This window comes from Hesperophylax consimilis, chromosome 1, assembly GCF_061612785.1.
Source record: "Hesperophylax consimilis isolate HC1 chromosome 1, BYU_Hcon_1.0, whole genome shotgun sequence".
NCBI classification, from domain to species: domain Eukaryota; kingdom Metazoa; phylum Arthropoda; class Insecta; order Trichoptera; family Limnephilidae; genus Hesperophylax; species Hesperophylax consimilis.
Window position 1 is genome coordinate 3,719,355 of NC_142836.1, and position 7,833 is coordinate 3,727,187.

General features: G+C 31.6%; 1 pseudogene; it reads left to right on the forward strand.

Annotated features, from left to right (window-relative positions):
• Nucleotides 1-1,285: 1,285 nt before the first annotated feature.
• LOC149426144 (uncharacterized) lies at nucleotides 1,286-2,575 on the forward strand (annotated as a pseudogene).
• The last annotated feature ends 5,258 nt before the right edge of the window (nucleotides 2,576-7,833 follow it).

A 7,833-nucleotide genomic window follows, 5' to 3' on the forward strand; every position in this document is an offset into this window, starting at 1 on the left:
TTTACAATTCATTCATGCAATTTGATAAAGAAACCAAAAAAACTTTTTTTATTTGATCAAAGTGATGAAAACTTGTTTTGTGGCGGTTTTCAGTAGGTTTTAAATAACGATAACCGTAGAGTGATGTTATAAGCATTTGTTTTTTAGTCAAAACAAAATGTCGTCGAAAAAAAGATACTTTATAATATATTTATTACAGGGAAACTTTATTTAAAATAATTACTTGTTATCAGTAGGTAGCTACCGACTTCTTAGTCCCTTCTTACAATCTTCATGATTGTGACGCAACCACAAGTAGCCTATCGATATGCTACTCTTTAATGCTGTTTTCCGTGCACGGCGCTACCCGAAATATGCCGAGTCTTGAGCATTTTTTCATGTGAAGCCGTCAAGTTAATACGATGTCAAGTGACTCTAGCGACGAAGACAAAAAAATAGTTCTACTTTATATTTACAAGCATTAAAACTATTTAACGTAAGTTTTTGCATTCACCTATACAGCGAATGTTTATTATAGAACATTCATTGTCGCCAAGGAACTATATGAGAATGATTTAAAATGGGATTTTCTTTCCAACCTCACACCTTTCCATGCCTTTTTCGCTAAATCCTTTATTACGTATTCCGGAAAATTATCGTTTTATAAATCTGTAATTTTCCCCACATCTAGAATAAATGAAACATTCAAATCGAGTTTAGACGTCATTTCTGTCAAACGAGTAGTCGATACGAAAGCAACTCGCGTAGCTTGCTGGTAAGCACGCTCATTAGCATGCAACTGGCGTCAAGCCCGCATGAAAGTCGAGTCACTTGTAAGTATCTCCATGTAATTTCCTATACCTTGGTTGATTATTCTTCCACTGGGGTTGAATATCCTTAACCAGTTGACTGTTGTGACGTCCGTGACCTTGGAAAAAAATGACACGCTGAAAATCGTAAATAATTTATTTCAAAGCAGTCAAAAAACCTGCATACATGAAATAAAAAGTATTTTCTGAAAGAATATTTATCGCAAACGACTCTTTTTAGTACATTAAGATTAACATCGCTTTAAAAACAATCTTAGATTTTTGTGTGAAGGACACCAGTGTCCCATCCACAGTTGACAGGACATGGACTCCCCGAAATAAAACATATTTCCCTTGAAAACTTGAAGTTTGTTAGCTCTTGGAAAAATAAAAGCTATTTTTTATATAATCTTTATTCCGATGCCATTTTGAAAAGTTAATTATATGAAATTCCCTCCTAGAAAAAAACCACAGTGTATTCTGTTTTGTTATTTAACATGTTACAGGTATGAATAAAATTCACAGTGTTTGTTTAATTTTACTTACTTAACTCACATGGTAAGAGGTTTTCAATCAATTTAAAGTCGTGGTTTATTAAATACTAGTTGACGTATACCCGGCGTTGGTTGGTGACTTATAAAAGGTTTGGGGTAAATTTTTAAGGTTATGAGTTCTAGAGTACTTGACAGCTGGGTATATTCTTAAGCTGGAAATAATAATATTGCATTGTAATAAGTATTCGTTTCACATAAAGGGTTATATACGGTTAGAATTTTCAAAAAAACGATATTTTTATTACATTTTCGTAATAAAAATTTATTTAAGTACACACACAGAAAATTTCAAGTCAATCCGGTTATTATTTTCGTAGTTACACGCATATTTGTAGACGTGTCAGAGCGGAGACGGTGACTCCAAAACGTATTCAGGGGTTTTAAAAGTTGCACCTGACGGCGATCAAGAAGTTATGAAGAAATAATGTATTGGACACGTACAGAAGAGAATGGGCACGTGACATCGAGATTGTGTGAATAAAAATGTGGAAACAGTTGATAATAAAAATGAAAAAAAAAAAAAAAACTTTTGGTGGAAAAGGCAAACTTTGTGGTAAAATTATCAACAAGTTGACAGTTTATTATGGCTTAGCAATTAGGAGAAATTGGGATCCCGTGAAAAAAAATGTATAATGTTATCTGGGCCACATATTATCATTATTGCTCAACGGACAAAAACCTCAACACGAGAAGTGCCCTATCAGACCAGAGTCATGGTGCAGTTGGCAACGGGCAGTAGCTGCCAATGAATTACCCACTTTCAAGCATCATCATTCGTCATAACCACAAGATTTTGATGAGACTATACTTCCCATTTATACAGATCTCAGCAATGAGAAATTATAAGAAAGATGTGTGGGTGGTTTCACCCAAAACAACAACGAGAGCTACAATCAACTGATATGGAAAATCTCTCCAAAAATAGTTCAGGCCGGTTCCAAAACTGTAGAAATGGCTGTATACATAGCTGCCGGCATATTTAATGAATTTACAACATCATTATTATATTACATGAATGTAATAGGGGTTTTACTTGGGCCCAAAGCGCATTCATACGCCGAAAGAGAGGATAAACAGCGCGTGGCCGTTTCCGACCGCAGAGCACATTATAGCACACGAAAGGGAAAAATGTTCAGCAGACAACACCAACTCGAGTTATAAGAAGCTGCCGAAAGGGCGGAGGGTGTATTATATAGTGTAATATATGGCTCTGGAATAGACGACTCGATGTAAGTTGAAAAACTATTTTTTTTACTCCATGTAAAGTACTTTTCAAAATTTTTATGCGTTTTTCTCAAAAGTGTGTTTTTAAAGTTGGTGACCAAGATTACTCGGAAACGGTTCAACCGATCATTCTCAAATTTTAACACAAACTTCTTAGGTATATTTTTAAGTTATTAATCGAATTCCTGTTCTCACTGATAAATATTTTTTTTATAAACAATAAAAGGCCAAAATTTTGGTGAAAAGTTGATTTTTTTTTGAGACCAGCCATTTTGTCAAAAAAAAAATATTTTGCTCTATCCTTCTATCAATAAGAGTAATATTTATTATTATAAAGAAATCCGTTTGGTTTTTTCATTTTAGATAATCCAGTCCAGAGATATGATGGTCCTCGCAAAATGCCTTTTTTGAGAGGAGCTTCTGGAAAACAGCTATAGCAGCTTTCAAAATAATTATTTTTACAAATACAAATTCTTAAAATACTATTTAAAATTGCCATAATATGTGTACGAATTTTTACTTTAATAAATAAAAAAGTCTTATCGGGAAAAATTCTTCAAAAATCCCTTTTTTGGGCCTCCTGACTGTATATAACCCATTAATTGTGCCATGTCTTCCTCGGGCGTCCTCGACCTCTCCCACCACTCACTTCCAAGCCAAATATTGTCTTTACACCTCATTCTTCGTTAATCACGTACGTCTCATTCTACCACAAATACACCTCCTGTGTAAAGTTATTATCCAGGATTGACGTTACCTCATTGCCACGGCGATGCAAAGTGAAGCTGCAGAGGTCAAACGGTCCCCGCAAAGGCAGACACATCTGTCACCAAGCCCTGGATACACCTCGCAGGGTAACCCTGCTCAAGTCACCAAACGTAGCGAGCCACTTGGGGTAACCTATGAATCGCAGAGGTGTGGTGGCAGTATCCATAACCGAATCCTTAATTTAAAAAAATATAAAACATATGAAAATTACTAATGTATTTTTATATGAGAAAAACTATAGGGAATACATATACATATCACATAGTGGCCATTAGTAATTTATTATAACATATATTATCAAGATGTGCAATTCGTCAATAATAATAAGTTTGCTTTATTGTTATTTATCTATTTATTTATTTGAGGAACATAAACAGTCTTAGTAATACAATATAAATAAGAGGATAACAAAAACGAGAGCAATTATTAATGTTCACAGATAAATATTCAGAAACACAAAAATAACCTGTAAACTAGAATATTTAATAAAAATAGAAAAAAAAACAGAATAAAGCAGCAAATAAGAAAAATAATAATAAGAATATAAATTCAAGAAACGATAAACCTATAATATGCCTACCATAAACAGCAATAAATAAAAGTGATTATAACTACCTATACTTAAATATACTTAGGTTGGAACGGGAAAAGGGAGCAGAGGGATAAGGAAAAGTTGCCACGCAATTAATATTAAAATATTAGGTACAATCAATTTAACAGTCGTGAATATGAGTTAGAATGTGATACAATGAAATTCTGTAGTGGTAACTAGCAGTGAATATGTCAGCATGAGTGTCTATATTTGCAAATTTATTATTATAGTAGTTACATGTCCTTTGCATAAATTCATTTCGATAAATATATATTATCAAGTTATAAAAGACAATGACATACATAAGGTAATAAAAATAAAGAAATTTGGTTTACATTATAAGTACCTTTACGGAAATAATATAAATATATTGTCCGTAAGTGGCTTCATCACAATTTGATAATGCCTTCAGAAGGCGAAACAGCTGTCACGCGTAGTAATAATTATACAACAGAACTTTTTAAGACTGTGTTTTATAAATAATTGAATAGTCATATTATTGTATGTATAAAAGAAATAATTAAAACTAAATTATGTCTTTTCACAATTTTTATTTGTTGTAATTTGTTAAGTTTTCAAGGTACACGGAGAATACTTTATAATTTTGATAATTTATTAAGAATTTCTTATGTAATATAAGAATAATTTGTAATCCGGTTAAAAATGGGACTGCAGTCACATAACGAATAAATTGATAAGTTTCCTGTAAAAAAATATTTAAAAAAAGGAATGTATTATTACGATGATGCAGCACGTGTTTTTAAATATCATTATATTTTGTCATTATATATTATCAGGGCAAATGCAGATGCGAACACGTGTTTTGATAAACATAATATCAATATACTAAAAGTTTAACAGGAAATAGCCGGCAGTCCCGTTTTTAACCGGGCATTAAAAATCAACAATACTATTTTTTCTCCTTGTAGAAAAGCGTTGACAGTCCTATATTTTGCAGAAATTTCCGTTCAAAATGAATTTATCCCAAGTAGGTACTAACTCATCATTAATTAATTCAAATCTTTACCAACCCAGACTTCCATTTCAGACACCGAGAGATGGTAATCTAGTAACAAGTGATCGTGAACCTATGAATAATGAACCAAATAAATAAATAAATAAATGTTCATGTACTTGCAAACCTACGAATAATTTATTTAATTTAATAAATATACACACCAAACCCGTATTGTGAATGGTGCACGGTGAAAACATACTGATCATAACATAATCTCTTTAAATTCAAATGAAAACGGGATTGCAGACCATTAATGAATGAATTAATAGGTATCCTGATAAACTTTAAAATACCAATATTTTGTCACGATGTCGGAACACGTGTTCATAAAAATTGGTAAATTTTGTATTTCATTATTAAGACAAACGCAGCTGCATGAACACGTTTTCCGATTTTATTGCGAACTTACTAAAAGTTTATCAGGAAGCGGCCTGCAGTCCCATTTGCAACCGGATTACTAATATTTTGAAATGTGAACAATTCTTCAAATTTAAAAGTTAATATTCGAGCTCTGGAATTTTTTTTTTCAATTTCCGTTATCATTTTAGTTTTTTCAAGCAACTAGCCTATAATGAAATAATAACAAACTTGAATAAAACTTTCACATAATCCGAAAACAAACATTGAAATTTGATGAATTGTTCAAATTTTGCGAAACAACCCATCCCAAGTATCTATTCCACTCTGGAACATGCCATAATAATACGTAATATCTTATTTATTATTTAAAACGAATAAATAAATTTTGAAATAAACCCGAATTGATTAAATAAACTTTAGTTGTGCACCATTTCTGGAAGTTCAGTTGTCTTCGTATACTCGTATTCCTCAAATCTCTGTTTTAATGTATTAACTGTGAAACTAAACAAATTATTAGAATAAAATGTACTAACGAAAATAATATTGAATATTTATAAAACCTTGACATCTACCAATCAAATACTGAAACCATTGTTTGGGACCGATGTAGGTGTGTAACTTCATCACTGACAGCTGACATTAAATGTGAATATTGCTGTAAAGACTGTCCGACTAACATTTGGATCTCTTTGTTTCACGCAGACCCACTGAAGACAGAATCTGTCAACGCCATCTACTATACTTCGATATAATAATAACTACGATTATTTATTCTTTTCAGAAATATTCATCTTCTAACGTAAATACCAGTAGGTGTGAAAATACCTGTCGTTTTCATAGATAAAAATATTCAAACGTTTGTTTTTTTTCAAAGCCCACAAAAACTTGCGAAAAACGTGTGATATCTTAAGTACCTCGGCCCAGTCGGTTAACAGTTGGTAATTCCCACACGGGTCGGTTTGAAATCTACAAATCCCAAAATGAATAATTTTGAAATACAAAAAAAATATTTTTACTAATAATTTGTTATAAATCGTAAACCGCATTTATCACACACCCGCGTGCGAGTCCAGGCAGCGTGACATCACGTAAAATGTATGCGGCTTACCGACTCGTGAGAGAGAGGCCTTAATTCTGCCATATCTCTTGATTTTAATTGTTTTAACAAAACGATTTATTCTACGTATAAGTAATTCCACATACTAAAATATATTTTATACGGAGTTTCCTGTTATAAATAATGTGAATATTATTTTTTTATTGAAAGAGGTTATTGTAGGTTGAAGCACACTTGTAAAAAACATTGCGTCATAGATAATAAATTTATTTCTTAGTCCTTTTTTCGAGGTTTTCATGAAACAATACAGAAATTTTAAGAACTTTATGATTTCAGCGCTTTTTTTTATGGTTGATTAATAATAATAATAATTTTATATTTGATGATTTGGATATAGCAGTTTTTGTGAAAAATCACCTTAAGGGCGCTGCATTACCTTTCATTATATAGATAGAAGTATAACGCATATTATAATTTAATTCTGTTTGTTTTTTTTACCTCTTGTGTCCATTTTTCTTAAGTTTATATACTAAACAGCGGTGGGTACATTATACGGTCTGTTTTGTGTTTGCAAAATACATTTTTTTTAACAACTCCATTTATATAAATAACACTATGGCGGGCGTGTACAGGACAGGCAGTGTTGATTGGATATTTATACAAATCAACAGTTTTATTCCGAAATTGAACATTTTGATTACTTGATATTCTGCATTACATTCTTAAAAAATCGGGGACTTCAGCTATTACTAAAATAAAAACATTAAAAAAAAAGTAATTAATGATTTCAGAATGGTAATTATTGTATATTGAACCCGGAGCCGCCCGTAGAACTATTGCACATCTGATTTGGGGGTGAGTAAAAGAAGTCTAAAGTTGGAGAAATATAAGTAATTTTATCTAAGAATACGGTTGTTCCTATCTAGTAACAGAGCTAGGGCTAACTCATTTATTAAAATTTAGATTTTGAATGGATTGTATCTCCTTTCAAAATTAATACACTTTTTTTATGTAATCATTGATATTAATGAATCTAAAACGAATATTTGAAACTGAAAAATTATAAAAAATATACGTTCATTTGGCAATTGGCAATTCACCAAGGACATTAGTTTTGCTGGGGCTCTGCTCTACCACTGAGCTAATCCGACCCTATTTCTTTCGGTCATATTTAACTTATCATACTTCGACTAGAACTATCAATATTTTATTAATTTTCAAATCAACTATTTTTATTGGCTCTTATCTTTATAATAATAATAATAAATTCTTTATTCCAGGATGTGGGGAGGTTAGTGCAATCCCACACATCCCATAGAGGATATAAGTACAAATAATATTTACATAAAGTAAAATAAATAAAAAGAGATAAAAAAAAAATTAAAAATTAAATAGAAAATGAAATTAAGTTAAGGCAGAGAAGCACGGAAATCCATCGGATCTAAGATTGTGTGGTATGTGTGATCGCAAGA